The sequence below is a fragment of the Lissotriton vulgaris genome, chromosome 10 (assembly GCF_964263255.1).
Source record: "Lissotriton vulgaris chromosome 10, aLisVul1.2, whole genome shotgun sequence".
In the NCBI taxonomy this organism is placed as follows: domain Eukaryota; kingdom Metazoa; phylum Chordata; class Amphibia; order Caudata; family Salamandridae; genus Lissotriton; species Lissotriton vulgaris.
Window position 1 is genome coordinate 838,619,289 of NC_141698.1, and position 25,466 is coordinate 838,644,754.

At 49.0% G+C, this 25,466-nt stretch overlaps 1 protein-coding gene across 2 annotated transcripts in view; it reads left to right on the top strand.

The window, feature by feature from the left end:
- The first annotated feature begins 609 nt into the window (after nt 1-609).
- Nucleotides 610-25,466, top strand: part of HYCC1 (hyccin PI4KA lipid kinase complex subunit 1) — a 421,923-nt gene continuing 397,066 nt past the window's right edge. For both annotated transcript variants that reach the window (XM_086941769.1, XM_086941768.1), the window contains exon 1: nt 610-967. The gene's annotated coding sequence lies outside the window, so the exon portion shown is untranslated. The remainder of the gene's footprint in view (nt 968-25,466) is intronic.

Sequence of the window (25,466 nt, forward strand, 5' to 3'; positions counted from 1 at the left end):
CTAAAACAGAATTACATTTCTCCTCTCCCTTGCAGTTCTGCGAGTCTCTCCAGGGTTGTATCGCGGCTTCAAGTGTATTTATTAAGTTTCCTGGAAAGCAAGATACCGTTTGTTTTCGGGGAAAGGACGAAGCATTCAAGTGCATGAGCCCCCATAAAAACTGTGCCGAGGAAGAGAAGAGTCGGAGTAACAAGGATTACCGGAAGTAATCCAAGCAGTTACTTCTCATAGTCTATGCTGTTCTTCGTAAAGAGGCATCGCTCAGAGGCTCCGGCAAATTGCTAAAGTGCGTAATTGTTAATTTTCTGCGTGAAAACCAGTTTAACGTGACACGGCCCTGTGACCTGCGAACACGACTAGAGGATCTCGCAACCGAGCGCTGTCACAGAGCCACGGCGGTGCCAGTGCAGATTGTGGTGTCTCGCGGCCCTCACCCGCAGAGGGGCTGCTCGGAGCTGCTCGGAGCCGCGCGCTCGCGCGTCTCTCGCGGCCTCGGGGCAGGCGGAGGGCCTGCACCGCCCCCAGGCGGCTTCCGGAGCAGCGCCGCCCAGCGGCACAAGAGCGGAACGTCGCTGGTGGACCATGGCGCCCTACAAGGAATAGTTTTCTGGTTTTTGGCAGGCAGCAGGAGCGCTTGGAGCCCGAGTTCGGCTCGCGCTGCCTGACGTCACGTGTCGGTTCGGGACGGCGGGTTGAGTCACCCGGGGGTGTGGCGCCGCGCCCGGAGCCGAGGCTGATGCGCCGCTGCACGCCGGGAGGCAGCCGCCCCGGCTCCCGCGGAGCTCTTTGTTTTCCACCCCCTCGCCAGCAGGACTTCCCCTCAGAGGAACTGTCGCTTGTCCTCCTGCCTGCGGAGACTGCTTCACGTGAAGGCGAGTTGTTTCCAGGAGAGTGAAAGTTGGAGTCCGAGCTGAGATCAGAGGAAGCGAGAGGGCGTCGAGGGCAGCCTCCCTGGCAACTTCACTGGGTGAGTACAGTCCCGGCGTTACACTGTGGGCACGCGGGGCTGGTGGGCACCACAGTCCTGGCCGTGCACTCTGCCAGTCTATGGGCACGCGAGGCGGTGGGCACTGTCTACAGTGCTGGCTCTATGCACGCTGCCTTACACCCTGCTTATGGGCACGCGGGGCTCGTGAGACCGCAGTTTTGGCCCTGCACTCTGCCAGTCTATGTGCACGCGGCACAGCGGGCACTGTATACAGTGCTGGCTCTATGCACGCTGCCTTACACCACGTCTGTGGGGCTCGTGAGACCGCAGTTGTGGCCGTGCACTCTGCCAGTCTATGGGCATGCGGGGCAGCGGGCACTGTATACAGTGCTGGCTCCATGCACGCTGCCTTACACCCTGTCTGTGGGCACGCAGGGCTCGTCGGGACTTCATTCCTGACAGTGCACTCTGCCAGTCTATGGGCACGCGGGCGGCGGGCACTGTCTAATGGGTTCTTGCCATGCACGCTGCCTTACACTCTTTGGTGGCACGCGGGACTGGTGGAGACCGCAGTCCTGGCCGTGCACTCTGCCAGTCTATGGGCAGGCGGGCACTGTCTAATGTGTTCTGGCAGCTGTCACCATCTCAGATGTCATCGGTGTTGTTGCGGTTTTCCCACATCTGTGCCCGGGCTGCGGCTGGCAGGCACGCGCCTGCTGTTGCTGTCTGTAAGGTGTTCCAGATATTGCTGTCCGAGAGGCGGAGTTGTGAGTAGTTTTAAGGTGCTGCCACGCTTTGTGGTTATTGTGCAGTAACAAATTAACGCACAAATCCCTATGGCATGCATTTATTTAGTAGCCCCGGTGAATTACGCTGCCTCCTGGTGACATGGGGCATGACGTTTTCTCCAAGAATCGCGTTGTCGGCTGCTGCTTATGACATGATCGGTTCTCTTTGCGTGTACCACAAGTTCAGAAAAGTGTTTGCTCTATTTTTTTGTTTACAGTAGTCATTAAAGGCCCGCTTAGAATCGCAGCTCATTGGATGTCGGCAGACTTCGCAGCCTGCAGATGTTCATGTAGATTGCCTGCGAGGAGGGCAACTGCACCTTGGATGGGAACTGAAACCACTGCCGTTGTCGGCGGGGTTCACTCGGTGCACACCCGCACTTAAGGGTACATGCGGGGCAGAGAAAGTGGAAAAAACAATGCTGGCTGCTTTGTGTACATTTACAAAGTAGGGCATATATTTATTATTTACGGAATTGGCTGTTTTAAATCCATTGACTGAAAGTTCCCTCGGTGTAGCAGTTAGAGGCCGGAGGGCATCGAGCTGCGGTTCTCACTCTGAGCTGCTTGCATCTGAATCCCGCTCCTTCACACCAAATGAAGGCTTCGGTTGTGTTGTTCACCCTTCCCGGTCGTGCTTTTATTTGAGCTGGTTCCCATGCCTTTATTCCCGGGTTCTCTTCTTACCCCATGGCCAGTTTGCGGGGCACACACATTGCAGTAATGCTGTTGGTTGTTTTATGTTAATTTTTTGTTTCTCTTAGCTTTAGTGAGCGCGACTTTTATCATGGCCTGTCTTTACAGCCATCACCACCTACTTTAAGAGAATTTGTAGTTTCGCTTTTTCCATGACAGGTTTGGGCATACAAGTCCCAGCACGCTTCTTGTTGGCGGAATGACCAGGCGGTGGCTACGAGTCGTCTCCAGGACGACTGGTAGTCATGGTACAGGTTCCCTGCACTGCGTTCCTTATACGACTGCCCAATCTCAATCCACCTTGTACATGGGATCTCTAAGCAAAATGTAAGAGCAAATTGTAAGGCCGCTGTTCGCCTTTGCATTAGTGCATTTAGACACGATGCGTCCTTTCTGCCAGACGAGACGCGACCCTCAAGTTTTCCAAGTCCACGTTTACGCCCAGCTGGGGCGGTAGAAGCTTCCTTGTACATGCAGCACATACTTGGAATCAGCTGCCTCTTGCCATAAAAACCTGCCCATCTTTGGAATCCTTTAGAAAGGAAGTAAAAACATGGCTGTTCTCTGCATAACTTTAGACACCGTTCAGGAGATGGAAGGATCTATCATAGCGCCAAGACGCCCACGGGCATTCCCGCGCTCTACAAGTTGACAAATCAAATACGCCCCTCCATCAATACCTTTTTTATTTATTAGTTTGAATTCTGATGTGCAACTACTTTTTTAAACAGGACTACAAATACCAGAATGCCTACAAAAACCGTCCTTGCTTGGACCACATTCAATACTCAAGCACTGACCCGGCAAACCTGGGAGTGCTTGAGACGCAGTAATCACGTGGGGAAAGAGAGGCTGGGCTGTCAGACACTTGTATCCTTCCATATATAACTGTAAAGATATCACATGAACAATTGGGGCTTTGGAACCCGGACCTGTAGTTCGATACCGCCTTACTGATGGCAGTAAACCTCCGCGTTGTAGACTTATTTATAAAGGATGCGAACCCTCACTAGCATCCATGCTTAATCTACTGCGGACGTGTACTGCCACACAGGTTGGTGGGTGAGAGTTCACCTCTATTTTATTTGTATTATTACAGTTATTGTACGGAGGTCGTCTGCAAGGCTGTATCTAACTAAAGGTCCAGGTTGCTAGGTCAGGATTGTTCATTTGAAACCTGAAAGCACTGCCTATATTAACATAGGTTGCAGGTGCTTTAGGTCTAAATATTACTTTTTTCAGTGGCCCTAGTCAGACAATGCACAGCGTTATAGTGAAATTGTTAATATGTGGACCGTTTTTTTCGTGAACTTCTTTGACACTTTCTTTAATGTCCCCTAATTGGTATCTGGAGCTATTTTTAGGCCCGGGGCTTTCACAAGGGCTTTCATCACATGTCACTTGTGCAACCTGGCTCTGGGCGTTGCTCAGTTTGTGGCGAAATAATCCTTTGTTGCATTTCTAATGTCCCGGTGGCAATTCTGAGTCTGTATCCTTTTGACTTCCGATTGATTACAATTTTTTTAATGTCGCGGTGCACCATCAGCAGCAAAACATTTAATAAAAAATATGCACGTCAAAAAACCAGAGTTCAATGCTTTATTTCAGATTGCTGCTTCTGCAAGGCACATAATGAAATACGTAAGGTAAATAAAATGTACCCAATCAATAGAGGTTTGTATCCTTAAAAATATTTGTATGTTGATATTTCTACTAAAACATGTTTACAGTTAATTTTAGTTTCTGTATTTACATCATCTTAGGTTGTTTATCAGGTCGTTAGAAACCCAGCTCCTTATAGTACCTGTCCATCAAAATTAGTGTCTCTTCAGTCTGATTGGTGAGAAGATAATTGTTAGTGTCGTTCTTTGCTCGGATCAGGTATAACAGGCTTTCTTTCTCCCCCTCTAATCTTTTCAGTTGTTTCTTCTGCTTTACATTAGTGAGGGTTTTTTACTAGGCCGTGTTGCATACATTTTTTAAATTAAAAATTCTGTGTAACTGTGTAGCATACGCAGAATTTTTAATTGAAAAAAAAAAAGTAGCACTTGTTCAGATGAGCAGTCTAACTCCTTCGCTCTTTTATTCATGATTTGGCTACTCAAGTGGCAAAATGGATGTTCTCTCCCATGTAATTTTCTTGCTGCGGGAATAACACCTCTTTTTAATACTTTAGAGTTTTACGTAACTCACTAGTTTCTCATGATTTTTAGGGAGTATGATGTAGTCTGCCTGTCTTCTCCTCTAACTCCACCCGCTAACCTGAGAACCCCTTTATCCTTCCTCCATTTCCACGCTTAAGTTTTACTTCCAATGTATGGGTGAAAGGCGGCGGCTAACTTAGTTCACCTTTCAGTAGGTGAAACTAATGGTGCTGTAGCCCCCTCAGAAGCAGCAAGGCTTGTTATTAGGACTTATAGTGCGTCCTGGTTGTAATCTTGCACAGGGAGAAACTGAAATTCAAAATAATGAAAATAGACGTCAGAGAGGGCTGAATGACCATATGGCTAGTGCAGTGGAAACAGAACCGCCATCTAGGTCAGTGCATTGCGTATTTCCCTGTGGGATGAATCAGTGCCTTTTCTTTGAAGCCGCCAGCCAAACGAGAGTAGGCCGCAGACATGTTTGTATGAGTTAATGTCTGATTCTGAAATGATGAGCTGTGAGGGGTCTGTTCTCTTTCCATGCTGCAGGCCAGAAGGGGGTGGGGGGTACATTGTCCTACTCCCCTATCTGCTAGCCAGAAAGATCTCTCTGTTAGCCGGCAGCTGGGTGCATGCGAGTGGGACAAAGAGCATCTCCTCTCAGCCTCCAGTGGGATAAGCCTCCTCCCATTCAGTGCTCTAAGCAGTGAGATACGTGTTGTAATTCACTGGCCCATGAAACACTCTTTCTCTGTCAGTCACCCTCTCCTAGGAGCTGTATACAGCAAGGGACAAATATGCCAGTGTTCTTTAGCGGCTGGAGAAAATTGGGATTTTAGAGTGATCTGTATAAACAAAAAAAACAAAAAAATCAGGCTGCCTACGCACCTTTTCCTGAGTCTCTAAGCATGTGAGTTTAGTTCAGCCAGTGATGCCCTGATTCTAGCCTTCAACACATACATCGCATCCAGAACAGATTCCTTTTTATAGTGAAAGGTGTCCTTAGATGTGCAAAAGGGAATGGAAGTGCCCCGTTTCAAATTGTAAAAGATTAAGTGTTAAGGCCTCAAAATATGCTTAGAAGCCCACCACCGGCAACTACTGAATTTTCGGTGGGCCAAATACCAAGGTTCCACCTCGTGCCTTTTTTTTAATCCACTCCCAGACATTCCCAGCCTCTTTATTTCACTCTTACAGGTTCCTTGTTTTAATTTTTCTGCCTTTCCTTCGTGTGTGCTTTTCTGTCTCTCACTCTGGATCAGTCTAATCAGGAAAAATAAGTGCCAGTCCATGAACATGAGTACTGGCGGGCTCCACCTGCAACATCTGGCTCAATTTAATCACTGACCCTTTCTACATGTTCAGCGTTGATGCTCCCCTTCGCTCTGTTTGAACTGTTGGTAGCTGGGCGCTCCTGTCCGCTGTGTTCTTATATTGCTAAGAAAGACTCTTGTATTGGACCTTACTCCTAGAGGGCAGGTGCTGTTATCCATAGTAGATTTACAAGCTACTATTATAAACTTTGGGGTAGGATACATTGGATGCACTCTGGAATATTTATTTTTCGTCACATTTTCTTTATTTACATTCCAACAAGAAAGAAACAGACATGTTCATATACAAATTATATACACAGAGGCGGGTGATGGCACACCAAGTAGTCAGTATACATCCACATATGTTCTATGAACTTGGCGCATGTGCTATCTGGTATGCTCGCTATCGGTTCTCATTATCATCAAATGTAGAATGTTGGTCAAGGACGAGCATAAAGTCAACAAGTAGTGGGAGTGGAAACTGGGTTGTGGACGGGTACTGAATTGTAATGTAGTGTTCTTTAACCGCATCGCTGCGGCGGCTTTTCCCGCTGTATGCGGCAAATTAAAAAAAGCTGCGTTACATGACGAGCTCAGCTCGTCATCCGCACACGACCACCGTGGCTTATGACGAGCTGAGCTCGTCATCAGCAGCGAAGAGGTTAAAGAGGTGAGTCTTAAACTCTTTCTGAATTGGAGCAGTGTTAGGGGTGGTCATGATGAATATGGAGATGTTGTTCCAGATCCTGGTTGTATAGATGGAGAATGCTTCTGGTCTTGTTTTGTTCTTTTATACACTTCTTAGCCTCCAGCTTGATGGTGTCCTAGCTGCAGGTGTGCTGAGGATCCCCAGAGATGGTGAGCTTGTCTGTAGCATTAGGATGGTTGCTGGTCGTGATAGCTTTGTAGATGATGGAGCTGGATTTGAAAATGGTGTGGCTCAGCAGAGGGATCCAAATGGAGTTCAGTCAAGATGGGTAAACGGTGTTGTGATAATCTCTTCAGGCCCTGATGAGACATGCCGTGACATGTAAGATGTCCTTTACAGGTCTCATTGTCGAGCCTGGGAGGCCATGGAACAAGGCATTTTCACCATTCAGATGTAAAAGTGTAAGCGCTTTAACAGCAGTTCTGGATTACATCTCTGGAAGAAGCATGTTAGACCTGTCCCTCTTTGCAGGATCACCCCCAAATGTTTAGCCTTTTTACCCTCTGTTTATGGCTGAATTCGCTTTTGTTGGCCATAGGACTCTTTGGACTTTACCACTGCCAACCAGTGCTAAAGTGCTTGTGCTCACTACCCTAAACATGGTTTGATTGGCTTACACCTGATTGGCATATTGAATTTACTTATAAGACCCTTGTAGTGTGGTATACCATATACCCAGGGCCTGTAAATTACATGCTACTAGAGGGCCTGCAGCACGTATTGGGCCACCCACTTAAGTAGTATCTTAAAACATGTCCTAGGCCTACCCTATTGCACCCCCCTGAATTCTGTTTTACACTGCCAATTTTACATGGCAATTTACCCACCTTGGCAAACCTTAAACTCCAATTGTATTGCATATGAGTCACCCCTAATATAGGCCCTGGGTAGCTATAGGGCAGGGTGCATTTTAAATAAAAGGTTGAACGTGTACTTTTGTCTTTTACATTTTCTGGTAGAAAAAAACTCCTAAATTTGTTTTTCACTACTGCGAGGCTTACCTGTCCCAAAAGATAACATTGGGTTGCTTTATTGCATTTAATAAGTGCAAACTTTTGAATTAGACTAGGTATTTAGTTCATGTTTGGTAGCTATGAAATTGCTTTGAAAAGTCACATTTTTAATAACAATTTTGAAAATGCCCCTTTTAGAATGTTTTACAAAAATAAAGACAGAATGCACTCCTTCCTTTTTTTTTTTTTCTTCTTAAAACAGACTGCCCCTACGTCAGTTGGCAAAACAGACTGCCCCTACGTCAGTTTGCACCCTGTGGTCATATCATTGAAGATTATTAACTAAAGTATTGAGCAAACATCCATCACTCTGAAGGCAGCGCGAGAACATGAATAACATCAGTGATGATTTCGACCAATGCGGTTGGTAGGATACGCACTCATTTAGTTGTTTAATTGTGATCAAAGTCAATATAGGTGGGTGGTGCCCGTGGAGTAGAACCCCCTGTACTTGGGGTTGAACAAAACTGTAGAACGCACGGTCTCCCTCGAGATCAGTGTCTCTCCCTCTGGAGAGACACTGATCTCGAGGGAAACAGTGCGTTCCACAGTAACATCAGTGATGCTCATGTATGGATATTGTGAACATAACGGACGGACACAACGGATTCTGTTGCAAGGAGCATTAACAACTCTGCAAATATTTGGGTTTTTCATTCAGAGCCGCATTTTATTCGGAGCCGCATTATTTTTATGCATCTGGATTTACACCTGATTGTATTTTATGCACTATTTCATCTCTTCATTTTATGGTTTAATGTGGGAGGGTTGTATTGTCATTTCCATAATTTAAAAGCTCTGTTGGGTTGGTGTTTCACGTAATGCATGGGTGTGATTGCTTTTGCCTTGCTTTTTGGTAATACCTTGGGACCTGTTTCTTTAAGGATTTTAAACTCGAGTGATTTTGGGTTATCGAGTAGAACCACACCTCTTTTCCATAGAGTACGAGTTTAAAAGTGCGGTTGAAAGGCTTTCACTCAAACCGAATGTTGACTGTGTTAATGGGAGCTGTACGTTACGATGAGACTGCCATTCCTGGTTGTTTAAGGTGATTAATCTGCTCATATCTCGCAGCGCACTTTGGGGATGGTTATCATTAATATCAGTGTAGTGGGTGAATGTAACTGCGGGTTTCAATTGTGGAAGGCTACGCACTCAAAGGGTATGTGAGCAAGGGCTGTGGTTTAGTGTGTTCACCAATTGGTTTCCACATGTATTTACCACGTAGTATGTTAATTTTTGGTTTGGGCAGGGGATGAATTGTGGGAGGGTGGAGATTAGCATTAGGAGTTTTTAGGTTTTAATTGCACCGGGTTTGAACATGTGGGTTTATGTTACACCAAGGATATCATTTTATTATACTGCAGAGAGTTTGCATTGCACAAAACGTTGAGAAGTCTTTTATTATCCATTTCAGTGACCCCTGACGAAGGGCCCCTGCGGCCTGAAATGCATTGGGTGAAATGAAATAAACATCTTCTGAGCTAAACTAGTTTCCAATGATTCTTTCCAACGTGTCGCTGTTGAAGGCCCGGAGGGCATGCAGGAGATATGTGAAAATATTAAATGAATCATGCTGGAATTTCGCTGCTATCATAGTGATGCTGAAAGTATGGATGAACTTCAGGAAAAAAATGTTGATTACAGATTGGTTTACTGTGAAAAAAAGAGTACTATAACTAAAAGGAAAAGAGAAGTTGTTGCTGGCAAGGATACACTCCTAAATTCGCAGTGCAATACATGGGTGCGCATTATCGCACCCTTTTCGACAACCTTTTAGAATGTTGTCAGTTTCTGCCCTTAGCCTTTTGGGCCTTCAGCCTGTCTTGGGTCACATGACTTGGTGTAACTGATAGACATTTCGAATTCCTACCAGATGGTCACAAAATAGAGGGATTAGATATGTCTGAATTCTCCATCTGCTTGCAGGACGGGGAGGAGTGGAGCTGATTACAGCCCCACTTGCAACTGAATAGGGTGTATGTAGACTGCCTTAAACCAAAGGACTTATCGCCTCCACATCATCACTGCAGCCAACTTGGAGCCAGGTCAGGAGAGTCAGGAAATTCCATGTACTTCAAAGAACCTTTCCAGCACTTCTCTCACCTTCCAGAGGAAGACGACCAGGGTATAAAAATAAGACCTTCAGACCCGCTCTTCAGTTAACTCCTGGATCTCCGGAAGGACTAACAGAGGACTGCATGATGCTGTAACCTACTGCGCATTCTGTAAGACGGCTGTACCTGGAAAGACTGTTTGCTTCCTACCCAGGACTTCCAGAGTGACTCAAAGGGCTAGTTTGATGACCTTCTGTTCAGAGCTACAGGGAGACAAAGAGCTTCCACCATCTCGAACCTGCACCTGGGCCTACCCTGAGTGAGTCTTGTTACCCCCCCCCCCCCCCCCCCCCCAAGTGGTGTCCCACCAGTCCTGGACCCTTGGTTATGGTGCTACAGGGGCCCAGATGGCTAATTCCCAAAACTGAGGACGTGAGCATTTTCAGCCAAAAACTGCTCTCAGAACCAGGAGAGAGACCAGGACCAACCTGCTTGCCTATCTACCCGAGGTGCATCGCCTGTTAGATTGCCTATGCAGCTTCTCCTGCTACGTCCTTCTCTGCGACAGCAAATCCTATTTAGCAGTCCTTCGCCAAAAGGGTATCTGGCCTTACGGAACTGTCTTCGGCTACAGCCTTCTGCCTCCTGTCTCTGCAGCTTTTTAAAATTTTATTTCAATTATCTTTATTGTTCTTTTTTCACAACATAGAACATAGAACATAGAACATAAAACATATAAACATCATTCGACATCCAAAAAAGAGACTAAGTCTGAACTTAGAAATCTTCACCATGGCTTCGACCTAAGGCTCCCCAACAAAAAAATGCACCCTCCTCGAACACCGCCTGCAGCCTTGCTTCACTGACCTTTTACCTTCTCAGAACGTTTTTCTCAAAATGTATTCCAAAACCGAAGGTAAGCTCTGACCGGGCCCAATTCACTTCTAGTATCTGAACCGACGTCCAACCAGTGTCTGCCATATTTTCGGGCTTTTACCTATTCGATGCAAACAATTTTTCCGTGGTTGGCCCTTTTAGGCTCTTTATTTTAGTATAAACGTAAAGAATTCGTAGCTCCGGTTCTACTGATTGGATTTCTGTCTTAATGGGGTCAAATAATTTATTAAAATTTACTCTGTTTCTAAATTGGTATGGGATTTTTCCTGTGTTGTATTTTCACTTTATTACTGTTTGTGAGCTGCATAAATACTTTATGCCTCCGAGTTAAGCCAGCCTTTGTTTTGTGCCAAACTAGCCAGGGCTAAGCATAGGTTAACTTGGTGACCTTTTGTGGTTCACCCTGTAAGAGATTGTGGCTGTTGCTTAACCAGGGCTTACACCCCAATCAACCATCAACTCAAGTTCTCGCAAAGCAGTATGACTTTCTTTAAAAGAGAGTACTGGCACTAGGCCATCTTTGTTTTTTGGCAAAATGTTCCTCGACGGTGAAGTTGGTGTCAGGTGAATCAAATTGACTTGGTATTTGATGAAAGTTGGGTTTAAAGCTTCAAAGTTCATGTCATTGAGTGAAGTTTGTATAATCTGTTGCCCTTGACGAATAACAGGAATTCTGTCTTGGTTGGGTTGAGCTTAAGGTTGGAGCTGGACACCCAGGCCTAGATTTGTGCATCCTCTGTTTGAGGCATCAGCTGTCTGAAGCAGAAGAGACTTTCAAGTTGAGTTGAGTATCATCAGCATATCAGTGAATCTTGATGCTGTTATTTGTGAGTAGTGCACCAAAATGCACAATGTCAAAGTTGAAGAAGGCTGGATACAATGTGGAACCATCGGGGACTACTTTACTAAGCATTTCTCTACAGCAAATCTCGAGCTACTTGTGTGCAATGAACTGACAACCTTCTGTTAAGGTGTGTGATACAAATGCGCTGCTCACAGATGCTCCAATTACCTACTGGTTCACTTCATAGCCAGTCTTGCTGAGCAGGTTTTGCAGTGTGATGTACATTAAACATATTCTGTGTATTTCCGAGATCAGAATGTTGTAAATTGTGGCCACTGATTGCTGCTACACACACTGTGGAGGGCTGAGCTTTGTGTAGATTCCATTTCTGTAATGCTCTAAGGTAAGGAAATGTTATCTTGTCTTACACAATATTTGACACTTTGAACAGGACATCAGTAATGCCTGAAGCAGAGTTGCCACACAACACCATTGTGATTGGTGTGGGCTGGGTACAAGTCTTTGTTTCTGCATTTCTTTCATCAGATAGGTGATTTGAGGAGTCCCCTTCTATCATTCCACCTGATAGCAACCCTTCTAGCTAGGTATCCCTGCTTTCCAGTGACTACCTGGGGCATGTGGAGAACCTCAAGGTTTATTCCTCTGTCATTTTTGATCTTTACTTTGACGCTTTTTGAGTTCTCCAGGCTAAGCACACATTCGAGAATCTTGATCTGGTTCTTTACCCTTAGTACCTGATTATGATTGATGAGGTAATAATGGAGTTGGTTGTAAACTTCAGTTTGTGCAGGACTTGTGTTAGACCTGGCACCTTGGCGTGAGTCTCCCTTCCACTTTTTGCTGATGTGCCTCCGATGTTTTGCTGGTTTTCCGATACTCAGGGCACTGCGCCACGGCTGATCCGTGCCGCAGTGCTAGTGCTCCCTACTGTAAACTGTACATACGATTGGTATCCATGATTGGTGCATTGGATTTACTGTTAGTCCCTAGTAAAGCGCACGAGAGAGTGCCGGGGCTTGTAGATGCCAATACTGCTGGTGGGCCTGCAGCGCTGGTTGCGCCACCCACCGAAGCAGCCGTAAAGATGTGTCTGGGAACTGCGACCGCAGAACCCGCGTGCGGTCTCGTACTGTCACGTTAGCTGGGCAAGTGTCCCCACTTGCCAGCACCGACCCTTCCCTTGACTACATATTAGTCACCCCTATGGTAGGCCTGCGGGCAGGGTGCGTTGTAGGTGCAAGGTAGGACAAGCCCTGATGTACGTGGCATGTCCTAGTAGTGACTTACAACGAAGATCGTATTTCACTACTGAAGGCTACCTGCTCCATTAGGCCAGACTGAGCTGCGAGGTTTATTACACCCTATAATCCCCGCAGGCTCAAGGAGCATGGTAGTGAGTCATGTTTAGTATGCCTGAACTCGGGATAATGAGATATTTCTTGTAGTCAAGTTTATTTCAGTATCCTGGGTTTGCAAATGCTACTTTTAGAAAGTTAGCATTTGCTTGCTTAACCATTTCAGCCGCCTCTGCTGGTGTGTATCTGACTGTCTGGGGTGTGTGAGTGACAGGGCTGGAGGGATGACGGGTGGTGAATGCGCAGATTACACCTTAGTGGGAGGTAGGAGTGCCTCTTGACTCGAGCTGTCACTGTGCTCGACCTCCACAATGCTGGCTCCACCCTCCTGGGGAGCGGCGGATGACTCTGCCGGCACCTGGCCCAGGAAGGGCGAAGCCCCCATCAACAAGGTACTCTGGCCACTCCTGTCCGGACAATGCTGGCTCCACCTCCTGTGGGGCGTCTGATGCGCCTGCCCCTCACACTGAAAGCAGAAGCCGGAGTACACCCGCGGGGGTACTCCAGAACTGAGAGTGGCTATGCAAAGGCCCCCCTGGCCTGCGAGAACAAAAGAATTGGCCTATAAAAGACGGAGCCCTGCTCCTTGAAATTTAGATCCGGTTTGGGCCACAGAAAGACTCTGCCCTACGAGAAGGACCGTGAGAGACAAGGAAGGGTGCTGACTCTTGCCTGTGTCTGGTGCCTTGCTGCTGAAGGAGAGGAAGACAATAAGACTACGAAAAGACTGTTGTGCTACTTGTGCCAAACTCTGCAAAGAGATCTCCAAGGGCTTGCAACTGAACTTGCCCCCTGACCAGCGTCCCAGGACCAGTGGACGCTACCCCCTTGGAAAGCGACTGCGGGTGCTGACCATCGCCGCAGCACTGACGGAGGAATCTCCTCTAAGGCATCAACATCCTCCCGACCACCGTGACCGGGGCCCAAAGCAACAGCGGAAGCAAAGTGAGGACCAGCCGCCGCTGGCCCGAACACCGTGACCGCAACTGCACCGGGAGCCCGAGAGCAAAGTAAAGGAGGACCCGTCCGGTCCGAGCTACCGAAGTGACGGCATAGCGAGCCATCACTCACCTGCAAAGACGGACAACTGCCCTACGAGAATCCACAAGGTCGGTGAGCCTGCCCGACAGCCCAGCTGTGAGCCCACAGCTGCACCGACATTTGGCTGGGTACGTCCTGCACTTGGGGACCGTACTGCCACTTGTCACCACCGCACAGCCGCCGCCTCCAGGGTCGGAGCAGATGACGAGGAAAGGACCCTGCCGCCACAGAACACCGCTGCCCCGGACGACCAGTGACCTGCTCGGCCGAAGAGCCGCAACGATCAGCGACCCCGGGAAGGCAACGCGACGTGGGACAGATCCCTTGGAAGCCGCCGGCTCCACAAGAACATTGAGTAACCTCGGCCTACGGGCCTCAAGAGAACTTCCATAAGAACTGTGGTAACCCGAATTAAGTAACCTGCAACCGTCTTCATAAAGTTATTGACTGTATTCATAAGCCTGCTTAAAATCTATATAAAGATATATATTTTTACAAGAATACAGTCTGGTCTCGTTGTGTGGTGGGTTGGTTGTAAAGGTGTACTGTTGCAAGTGTTTAACCCTATGTGCCCCAAAGATTAGCCTACGACTGCTTAAGCCACACTACCTAGAGGGTAAGCAGAGGTTGTCTGGAAGGTAACCCTCAGCCCTGACGAGGAAGAGAGAGTCCCTGCTTGTCGCTAGTGTTACACTGCGCCAACTAGAGCCTCCCCCTTCCTACATTGGACGCAGCGGTGAGGATTTTCGAATTTACACTTGCGATAGTTATACCTGAGCTTCTGACCACTACACAAGGATTACGGTACAGTTACTAAACCACAGACTTTGCCGAAAGAGGATTCCGAGCGCAGAAACCATGCCGGGCACAAAGAGCTTGGATGGAGCGGAGTCCACAACCTCCGAGGTGTTGGAGATAGAGTGGGATGCCGCAAAGCTGGACAAATATTCAAAGATGGAGCTGAAGTTTTTCTGTAGGAAACTAAAGGTTCCGCACGCTGGTTGCAAAAACAAGCCGGAGCTCTACAAGGCCCTGAAAGCCTGGGTGGAGTCCAGAAAGACCCCGGAAGAGCAAGACGTCCTCGCCGAGCAGAATACGACGGAGGAGCAGAATGCACTTGGGGATCTGATCGATCTCGAGAGGCAAGACAGCGAGCACAGCTTTGGTAAAGGCTTGTCGCCAGAGGAGCTGGCGGACAGGAAGGAAACCCGGAATCACGAAAGAAAGTTGGCAGAATTGAAAATCCAGCTGGAGCTGGAAACCAAAAGAATGGCGCTGGAAGAGCGAAAGCATCAGATGGATTATGAAATCAAGATGAGGGAGATAAGTCTCAAGGAGAGAGACTTGGATCGGCCTCCCTCTGGTGGCAGCACATCGCCAGTGCAGGTAGAGTCAAGAGTGCACATCCCGAAGGACGTAGTTAAGGAGTTCTTTAAGGGGGATGACATAGGACAGTGGTTTAGGGCATACGAGGTAGCCATGTCCTCCCACCGGGTCCCTGACAAGGATTGGGGAGCGGGGTTGTGGGGAAGGTTCCTTAGCGAAGGGAGAGATACCTTGCTAGATTTGCCCGTTGAGAATCAGAGATCCTATGCCCACATGAAAGAAGCTTTATTAAACAGGTACGGGCTTACCCCTGAAATGTATAGACAGAAGTTTAGGGGATGTACTAAGCGGCCTGGGAATACGTATGTGGAGTATGTGACTTACTTTTGCAGAGCACTGGATGGTTGGGTGAAAGGTAACAAAGTGAATGATTTTCAAGGTCTCTTTGATTTAATTGCATGGGAGCACTTGTCTGATCACTGTTTTCCTGAGTTACGCCAACACCTGATCGATAGCAAGCTGTCCAACCCGAGGAAGCTTGCTGAGGAGGCGGACCGCTGGCTCAGCACCAGGGTCCACAAGGGTCCCGTGGGAGACTCCGCCAAGAGTGGGCAGGGTCCCCAGCAGAAGAGTGGGGGGGACAAAGGGGGAAAACAGAAAGGGTTCCAAAAAGGCCCCCAAAGTAGTTCCCAAGGGAATCCACAGCAGGGTTCTCAGCCTCCCCCACCCCCGAAGCAGAATGGGGCCCGACAGGTAAACCTGTTCCAAAGGGGCCCTTCAATTGTTTCAAATGTGGCGAGCCTGGGCACATATCCAGTGACCCCAAGTGTCGCCTATTTGGAAAACCCGCACCCACTGGTGCTCCGCCCCGACAAGTGACTAGCGTTCACCTGGGAGAAGAGATGATGGTCCCGGGGGGTGGAGATCCCGTTCACATGACCCTGGTCTCGCTAGGAGACAGCGAGATGATCCCTACGAACTACCTGCCCTCTAACACTAAGAAATATGGGCAGGTGGTGATCATCAATGGTAAGGAAGCTGAGGCTCTTAGAGACACAGGAGCCAGTGTGACTGCAGTGAGGCAGCACCTGGTGTCTCAAGAGCAGGTTGTACCCCATGCCTACTGTAGGGTTATCAACACTGATAATTCTGAGAGTCAGTGTCCGATGGCTCAAGTTCCCTTCGAGTGGGGGGGGGGTCTCTGGTACTCTGCAGGTCTGTGTGAGAAAAACCATGCCTGTTGACTGTTTGCTAGGGAACGACTTGGAGCACTCCCCTTGGGAAAAGGTGGAGAAGACGACTCACCTGCGGATGGTGGGTCTGCCTGACTGGGCGTGCGTGACCACCCGGTCGATGGCAGCCAGTAAGGGTGATCGAGAGGTCCTGGGGCCTGATGGAGAGGCCCAGGAACCGGCTTTAGGGAGAAGGCGCAGGGGGCGCGGGAAACCGGCCCCTGAAGTTCCTACGGTCCAGGAGGAGGCAGACCTTGAGGGGGATGCCCTGGAGCCTACAGGGGAACAGATCGCCGAACTGGGGGACCTGCCTGAGCTGACCCATTGGCAGCAAGAAGGAGGACCCTCCAGGGAGGAATTCTGCAGGGAGCAGAAAGAATGCCCTTCTCTCGTGGGTATGCGGCAGCAGGCTGCAGACCAGGCCAATGGTGTTCAGGCCAAAACACATTACGTGTACTGGGAGAACGACCTCCTGTATTCGGAGCCTAAGGCTGCTGAACCTGGGTCAGCCCGTGTGCTGGTGGTACCCCAGAAGTTCAGAGCCTTCCTACTGGGTCTGGCTCACGATGTGCCTTTAGCAGGACATTTAGGGATGGACAAGACCTATGACAGGCTTGTCACCCACTTCTACTGGCCCCAAATGCATAAAAGCTCAGACGCTTATTGCAGAACCTGTCCGACTTGCCAGGCAAGTGGGAAGACGGGAGGGAAGAACAAGGCTCCCCTCCAACCCTTCCCTGTGGTCGGTACGCCATTCCAGCGAGTGGGTATTGCCATCGTTGGGCCTCTGGACCCCAAGACAGCCATGGGCAACAGGTTCATCCTGGTCTTGGTGGACCATGCAACCCGGTACCCTGAAGCCATCCCTCTGAGGACAGTGACGGCTCCCGTGGTGGGGCGTGCACTGATGGGAATTTTCTCACGAGTAGGATTCCCTCTAGAGGTGGTGAGCGACAGGGGGACCAATTTCATATCGAAATATATGAAGTCCCTTTGGCAGGAGTGTGGCGTAACGTACAAGTTCACCACACCCTACCATCCCCAAGGTAACGGGTTGGTTGAAAGATTCAACCGAACCCTCAAAGGCATGATAATGGGCCTGGAAGGTCCGATGAGGCGTAAGTGGGACGTCCTCTTGCCATGCCTGCTGTTTGCATATCGCGAGGTACCACAGAAGTCCCTAGGGTTCAGCCCCTTTGAACTGCTGTACGGTCACCCCGTGAGAGGACCACTGAGTTTGGTAAAGGAAGGCTGGGAGCAATCTCCCAGGAAACCTCCCCAGAATGTATATAGCTACATGCTGGCCTTCAGAAACCAGACCAGACGCTTCAGACAACTTGCCGAGGCAAATCTGGAAGCGAGCCAGGAAGAAATGAAGCGGTGGTACGATCAGAATGCCACTCTGGTCGAGCTTCAGCCTGGACAGGAGGTGTATGTCTTGGCCCCAGTGGAGCCCTGTGCCCTTCAAGATAAGTGGACAGGACCATTTGAGGTTGTGGAGCGCAAGAGCCCCGTGACATACTTGGTGGACATGAAGACGCCCAGGAACCCTTTGCGGGTCCTACATGTCAACCGCCTCAAGCCCCACTTGCGAAGGTCCGAAGTGGGCATGTTGTTGGCAACCGATGACGGAATGGAGGAGGAGTCGGAGCCTCTTCCTGACCTCTTGGTGGCCTGTGAGAAGGATGGGTCAGTGGATGGAGTTAACCTCTCACCCTCCCTGACCGCCGAACAACAGGAGGACTGCCGCCAGTTGCTGGGACAGTTTCCAGACCTGTTCTCCCTGGTTCCGAGTGTCACAGATTGGTGCGTCCATGATGTGGACACTGGAGATAGCTTACCGGTGAAGCACAAGGCTTACCGGGTAACTGACAGGGTCCGGGCCTGCATCAAGGAGGAGGTCTCCAAGATGCTTGCCCTCGGGGTGGTTGAGTCTTCCAGCAGTCCTTGGTCCAGCCCCGTGGTCTTGGTTCCGAAGGCTGCTGCGCCGGGAGCCACACCCGAACTACGGTTCTGTGTGGACTACAGAGGACTCAATTCAGTCACGAAGACTGACGCGCACCCCATCCCCAGAGCTGACGAGCTCATTGATCGGCTAGGGGCTGCCCGGTTTCTCAGCACGTTTGATTTGACGTCTGGGTACTGGCAGATCGCCTTGACCGATGGGGCAAAGGAGAGGTCGGCATTCTCTACACTAGATGGGCATTTCCAGTTCCGGGTTATGCCATTTGGAATGAAGAATGCCCCTGCCACCTTCCAGAGATTGGTCAACCAGGTGTTGGCGGGACTGGACGAGTTCAGTGCCGCCTACCTGGATGACATCGCGGTGTTCAGCGGCACCTGGCCCGAACACCTGCGACACCTCTGGGAAGTGTTGATGGCCCTGCGCAGAGCAGGCCTCACGATCAAGGCAAGCAAGTGCCAGATTGGGCAGGGTTCAGTGGTGTACTTGGGACACCAAGTTGGGAGTGGCAAGGTAGCCCCCTTGCAGCCCAAAATCGAAACCATCCTGGCTTGGGAACCCCCCAAGACCCAGACTGCAGTGAGAGCCTTCCTGGGGCTCACTGGGTATTACAGGAGGTTTGTCAAGGGCTATGGCACGATTGTGACCCCCTTGACAGAGCTGACTTCGAAAAAGCAGCCCAGGAATGTGATTTGGACTGACACCTGTCAGAAGGCTTTCGACACCCTGAAGACTGCCATGTGCACGGCGCCCGTGCTCCTGGCCCCAGATTTCTCCAAGGAGTTCATTGTGCAAACAGACGCTTCAGAGCATGGTGTAGGGGCTGTTCTTTCACAGATGACTGAGGAGGGCTTTGACCAACCCGTAGCCTTCATAAGTCGGAGGTTACTTCCACGGGAAAGTAGGTGGAGTGCAATAGAGCGTGAAGCATTTGCTGTGGTCTGGGCGCTGAAGAAGCTAAGACCCTACTTGTTTGGGTCTCACTTCCGAGTTCAGACGGACCACAGGCCCCTCAGATGGTTGATGCAAATGAGGGGTGAGAACCCGAAACTGTTGAGGTGGTCCATTTCTCTACAGAGTATGGACTTTACGGTGGAACACCGCCCTGGCACCGATCACGCCAACGCTGGCGGTCTGTCCAGATTTTTCCGCCTTAGTGATGTGGAACTCCCTGGGGAAGGGTAGTTCCCCCCACATTTCCGCTGGAGGGGACACATGTTAGACCTGGCACCTTGGCGTGAGTCTCCCTTCCACTTTTTGCTGATGTGCCTCCGATGTTTTGCTGGTTTTCCGATACTCAGGGCACTGCGCCACGGCTGATCCGTGCCGCAGTGCAAGTGCTCCCTACTGTAAACTGTACATACGATTGGTATCCATGATTGGTGCATTGGATTTACTGTTAGTCCCTAGTAAAGCGCACGAGAGAGTGCCGGGGCTTGTAGATGCCAATACTGCTGGTGGGCCTGCAGCGCTGGTTGCGCCACCCACCGAAGCAGCCGTAAAGATGTGTCTGGGAACTGCGACCGCAGAACCCGCGTGCGGTCTCGTACTGTCACGTTAGCTGGGCAAGTGTCCCCACTTGCCAGCACCGACCCTTCCCTTGACTACATATTAGTCACCCCTATGGTAGGCCTGCGGGCAGGGTGCGTTGTAGGTGCAAGGTAGGACAAGCCCTGATGTACGTGGCATGTCCTAGTAGTGACTTACAACGAAGACCGTATTTCACTACTGAAGGCTACCTGCTCCATTAGGCCAGACTGAGCTGCGAGGATTATTACACCCTATAATCCCCGCAGGCTCAAGGAGCATGGTAGTGAGTCATGTTTAGTATGCCTGAACTCGGGATAATGAGATATTTCTTGTAGTCAAGTTTATTTCAGTATCCTGGGTTTGCAAATGCTACTTTTAGAAAGTTAGCATTTGCTTGCTTAACCATTTCAGCCGCCTCTGCTGGTGTGTATCTGACTGTCTGGGGTGTGTGAGTGACAGGGCTGGAGGGATGACGGGTGGTGAATGCGCAGATTACACCTTAGTGGGAGGTAGGAGTGCCTCTTGACTCGAGCTGTCACTGTGCTCGACCTCCACAATGCTGGCTCCACCCTCCTGGGGAGCGGCGGATGACTCTGCCGGCACCTGGCCCAGGAAGGGCGAAGCCCCCATCAACAAGGTACTCTGGCCACTCCTGTCCGGACAATGCTGGCTCCACCTCCTGTGGGGCGTCTGATGCGCCTGCCCCTCACACTGAAAGCAGAAGCCGGAGTACACCCGCGGGGGTACTCCAGAACTGAGAGTGGCTATGCAAAGGCCCCCCTGGCCTGCGAGAACAAAAGAATTGGCCTATAAAAGACGGAGCCCTGCTCCTTGAAATTTAGATCCGGTTTGGGCCACAGAAAGACTCTGCCCTACGAGAAGGACCGTGAGAGACAAGGAAGGGTGCTGACTCTTGCCTGTGTCTGGTGCCTTGCTGCTGAAGGAGAGGAAGACAATAAGACTACGAAAAGACTGTTGTGCTACTTGTGCCAAACTCTGCAAAGAGATCTCCAAGGGCTTGCAACTGAACTTGCCCCCTGACCAGCGTCCCAGGACCAGTGGACGCTACCCCCTTGGAAAGCGACTGCGGGTGCTGACCATCGCCGCAGCACTGACGGAGGAATCTCCTCTAAGGCATCAACATCCTCCCGACCACCGTGACCGGGGCCCAAAGCGAACACCGTGACCGCAACTGCACCGGGAGCCCGAGAGCAAAGTAAAGGAGGACCCGTCCGGTCCGAGCTACCGAAGTGACGGCATAGCGAGCCATCACTCACCTGCAAAGACGGACAACTGCCCTACGAGAATCCACAAGGTCGGTGAGCCTGCCCGACAGCCCAGCTGTGAGCCCACAGCTGCACCGACATTTGGCTGGGTACGTCCTGCACTTGGGGACCGTACTGCCACTTGTCACCACCGCACAGCCGCCGCCTCCAGGGTCGGAGCAGACGACGAGGAAAGGACCCTGCCGCCACAGAACACCGCTGCCCCGGACGACCAGTGACCTGCTCGGCCGAAGAGCCGCAACGATCAGCGACCCCGGGAAGGCAACGCGACGTGGGACAGATCCCTTGGAAGCCGCCGGCTCCACAAGAACATTGAGTAACCTCGGCCTACGGGCCTCAAGAGAACTTCCATAAGAACTGTGGTAACCCGAATTAAGTAACCTGCAACCGTCTTCATAAAGTTATTGACTGTATTCATAAGCCTGCTTAAAATCTATATAAAGATATATATTTTTACAAGAATACAGTCTGGTCTCGTTGTGTGGTGGGTTGGTTGTAAAGGTGTACTGTTGCAAGTGTTTAACCCTATGTGCCCCAAAGATTAGCCTACGACTGCTTAAGCCACACTACCTAGAGGGTAAGCAGAGGTTGTCTGGAAGGTAACCCTCAGCCCTGACGAGGAAGAGAGAGTCCCTGCTTGTCGCTAGTGTTACACTGCGCCAACTAGAGCCTCCCCCTTCCTACAACTTGGTATTAGTTACTGCATGCATTCTAGTATTTTTGCATGCCCAGATTCTGATAGGTCAAGCCTGGTGCACATCAGGGCCCACATTACAAAGAGTGCACAGTTCCTGTTTGTGCCTCAGTCCACCTTTAAATGGGAATGCCAGGTGCAGGCTAGTAGAGTACTTCTTATCACAGTGAATGTGATGCCTACAGTGCAGCCGTAACTCGTTCCTGTCCTGGGTGCTCCCTGTTAGTGAAAGTTGGACTGGCTATTTGAAGCAGTCATTCTTTACAGGTGGAAACTATGCCTGCAGTTCAAAGGGAGAGAGAGAGATCCCCCTGCAGGTGATTACAGTGAATGATTGCATCTGGAAGAGTGGGGTCCAGAGGATGCTCTTTACCCCTCAAGAGGAGTGCTCTAAGGGTGTGCATTGACGGTGCACTAGCATTTTGGGGCACACACTCAGTGATCCCTTTAACAGCTCCTTTCCCTTTATGCCTGCATCTATAATATGTGTGATTGCAGTTCAAAGTGCTTCCTAGTTGCTTGGTACCATGATCCATGTAAATGAGGGAACACTTTAAAGGGATCACACTGGAGTAACAGGTGCGCCGGCATGACCTGTACTACAGAAGGTGCCACACAAGCATAAGCGTCCCCTCCCCTCTGTGATATCAAAGAGCCCGAAGGCACAAAAAGTAGATGGACATACCTGTGGCACTCTCAGGACACTTTTCACACAATGGCCCTAGGCAGGCAAACAACTCGTGCCGTTTCCAACACTTTAAAATGGGGGGTTAAATAGTGTTTGATGTAGATAGTGCACCTGGTAAATACCCACCAGCTGCATAGTCTGTATTTACCAGTGCACAATTTGCAGTTTCAGTAGGTGACTTACAGGATTGAGGGGCCCACCTTCCCCTGCTGTGCATATCTTTTACTACACCACCAGGTGACTGGGCAGCATCTTCCTTTCTTGCATTGCGGACTGTCTCGCCCTTGCTATGCCACTGAGTTATTTTGTGGTTGGGACGTTAAAGGGCAGCAACACCTCTAGTCACAGATGACCCCACTCTTCCGCAGCTGAAATTACAAGCATCCTGCAGGCCACTACTCGACTCATCGAATGTCTAAAGAATTGCTCCCACGTGAGTCACATGCTAGCAGAGCTGCAGCATTGTCTCTGTAGACTCACGTCATTGTCAACGCCTAGTGCATCATCTCCAGGATTGCAGCTCATAAAATGCCTGACTCCTTAGAAGCAAAAGCAAGCATTCAGGAGGACAATACAGCTAGACCAGATATTAAGTTTAGTGATAGAAACAACTAAAGGACAACTCTTTTCTAGTTGCACTCCTATGATTTGCATAGTTGCCCGCAGTAAAGGAAACTTGCTGCTACAGTCCTGCACTTCAGACTTAAGAGAAGTTCTGAAAAATAATCTCTTCAAGGGCAACCTCATCTGAGACGATAAGGAGATTTCTAGCTCCTTTTTGCCTGACCCCCTTGATGACAAGAAATCCCAGCAGCCATCTTTTCTCACTTCCCTTTGTAAAACAATCTAAAGTGTTCCCCATCTCGATTTATATTACAACCTTTCTTCTTACCTAGGTTTTTCCTCTGAATGTGGCAAAATACCCATCAGGAGTTCCACGAAACAAAATGTGAGGAAATAAGTAACTGGGTAACTACAGTGACTATAATCCATTGGAACATCAATCACTTGAGGCATTTGTTATATAGTAGAGCACTTGCAACACCCAGAAATACAAGCATTGTTTTAAGTGGGATGAAAAAGATGGAGTTTCTCCAAAAGTGGCGTGGGAATACAAGTGTAACTAGGAATCTTTCCCAAGAGGGATGGCCTATGTTATTAGGGTTGTGACTCAAAATACATGAAGTAAATTCCTCTTTACACAGTACCACATGTTTAGTAATTAGCTGCCTTTTCCGTTATCGCATCCAGACATATCACACAACAGTGAACATACACACAACTCAGACCGGTCGGCTTTACCAATGCTTGTCAACAGTATCAGATACTTGGATAGCAACAATTATTTTGTTTCAGTTTTGAAAATATGAGACTGATATTGCGAAGTTCTGTGGAAGGGGTGGTGGGCATCGGAGTGTCTCAGACACACATGTTCTCCACCTCACCCCTTTCCTCTATTACACACTTGTACCCTTTTCCTCTTGACATCTTTCTGAAATCCTCCATCGACATATCTCACAGAAACACAGCATCCTGGAAAACACTCTTGGGCAATGCAAGATGAAGTAAACCACTGTGAAGCGTTAACCAGGACTGTATCGCAGACTTGGAATACCGTGAGGGGTTTTACACTCATTAATGAAAAATTCGATAAGTGGCTTTAGCTGTAAACATAAGGAAATGTATATCAAGTCTGGTAGTGAGGGCGTTTTAAAGTCAGTTTTTAGGTTTTTCCTGCCCAGCTCTTGCGCTGTGTTTGTGAAATCTCTTGTATTTAATATATCTTAAAAGCGGGCCCATATCAGTTCCCATCGTCAAATTACTTTGTTCATTCGCTTTTGTGTGGAACTTATTTTCTTTATTGACTACCCCTGGCTGCATGCATTTACCATACTTCTACTAAAGCTGTTCTCACTGTTTAAGCCCCATTCACTATCAAGATAAGACCTCTTTATACAGAAAAGGCTGACAACTTCTACAGTATGCTCGAATGCTTGCTTTTTATTACTTAGTTGTGTAAAGTATATGCCTTAGCCCTAGAACATTTGTGGCATTTCCTATTCATGCCTCAGTACCTTTCTTTGCACTTTGTAGGCATTATCTGATTGATTTTTTTCAATGTAATCTATTTGGTCATTATGATGAAATTCTAAATGTAATAAACACTGCACGTTAAAAATAAAGTTAATATGCAAGAGCGATGCTATATTTTACTACCAAACAGGCAACCACAAGTGCAGTTAACTTGCAGACAACAGGGTCTTGATTTGAATGGTGCAGCAGGTGCAGTAGTACCGGGCCACACAGTTGTCAGACCTCAAGAGATAATAATGCTATATTTGACTACCAAACAGGCAGTCACAACTGCAGTTACCTTGCAGTTCAAAGGAGTCTTGATTTGAATGGTGCAGAAGGTGCAGTGGCACTGGGGCCAAACGCTCTAGGGACCCCACTAAACCCAGATTATTGCTACATTTTTACTACTAAACAAGACAGTCACACGTGCATTTATCTAGCAGGCAATTGGGTCATGCTTTGAATGGTGCAGCAGGTGCAGTAGCACCAGGACCGAAATCTCTTGGTACTCCACTAAACACCTAGTATTGCTATATTTGACTACTAAACAGACAGTCACAAGTGCAGTAACCTTGCAGACAACAGGGTCATGATTTGAATGGTGCAGTGGCACTGGGCCTAAAATTTGTCATGACCTCCCCCAAACAGGCAGACACAATTGCAGTTACCATGCATTTAAAAGGGGCTGGATTTGAATGTTGCCACAGGAGCAGTAGCACTGGGGCCAAAAGCTCTAGGGTCCCACTAAACGCATAATATTGCAAAACTTTACCACTAAACAGGCAGTCACAAGTGCAATTATCTAGCAGGCACTAGGGTCATGATTTCAATGGTGCTGCAGGTGGGAGAGGCACCGGACCAAAAGTTGTCAGATCTCCTCTAATGACCAAATATTGCTAGCTTTAACTACTAAATAGGCAGT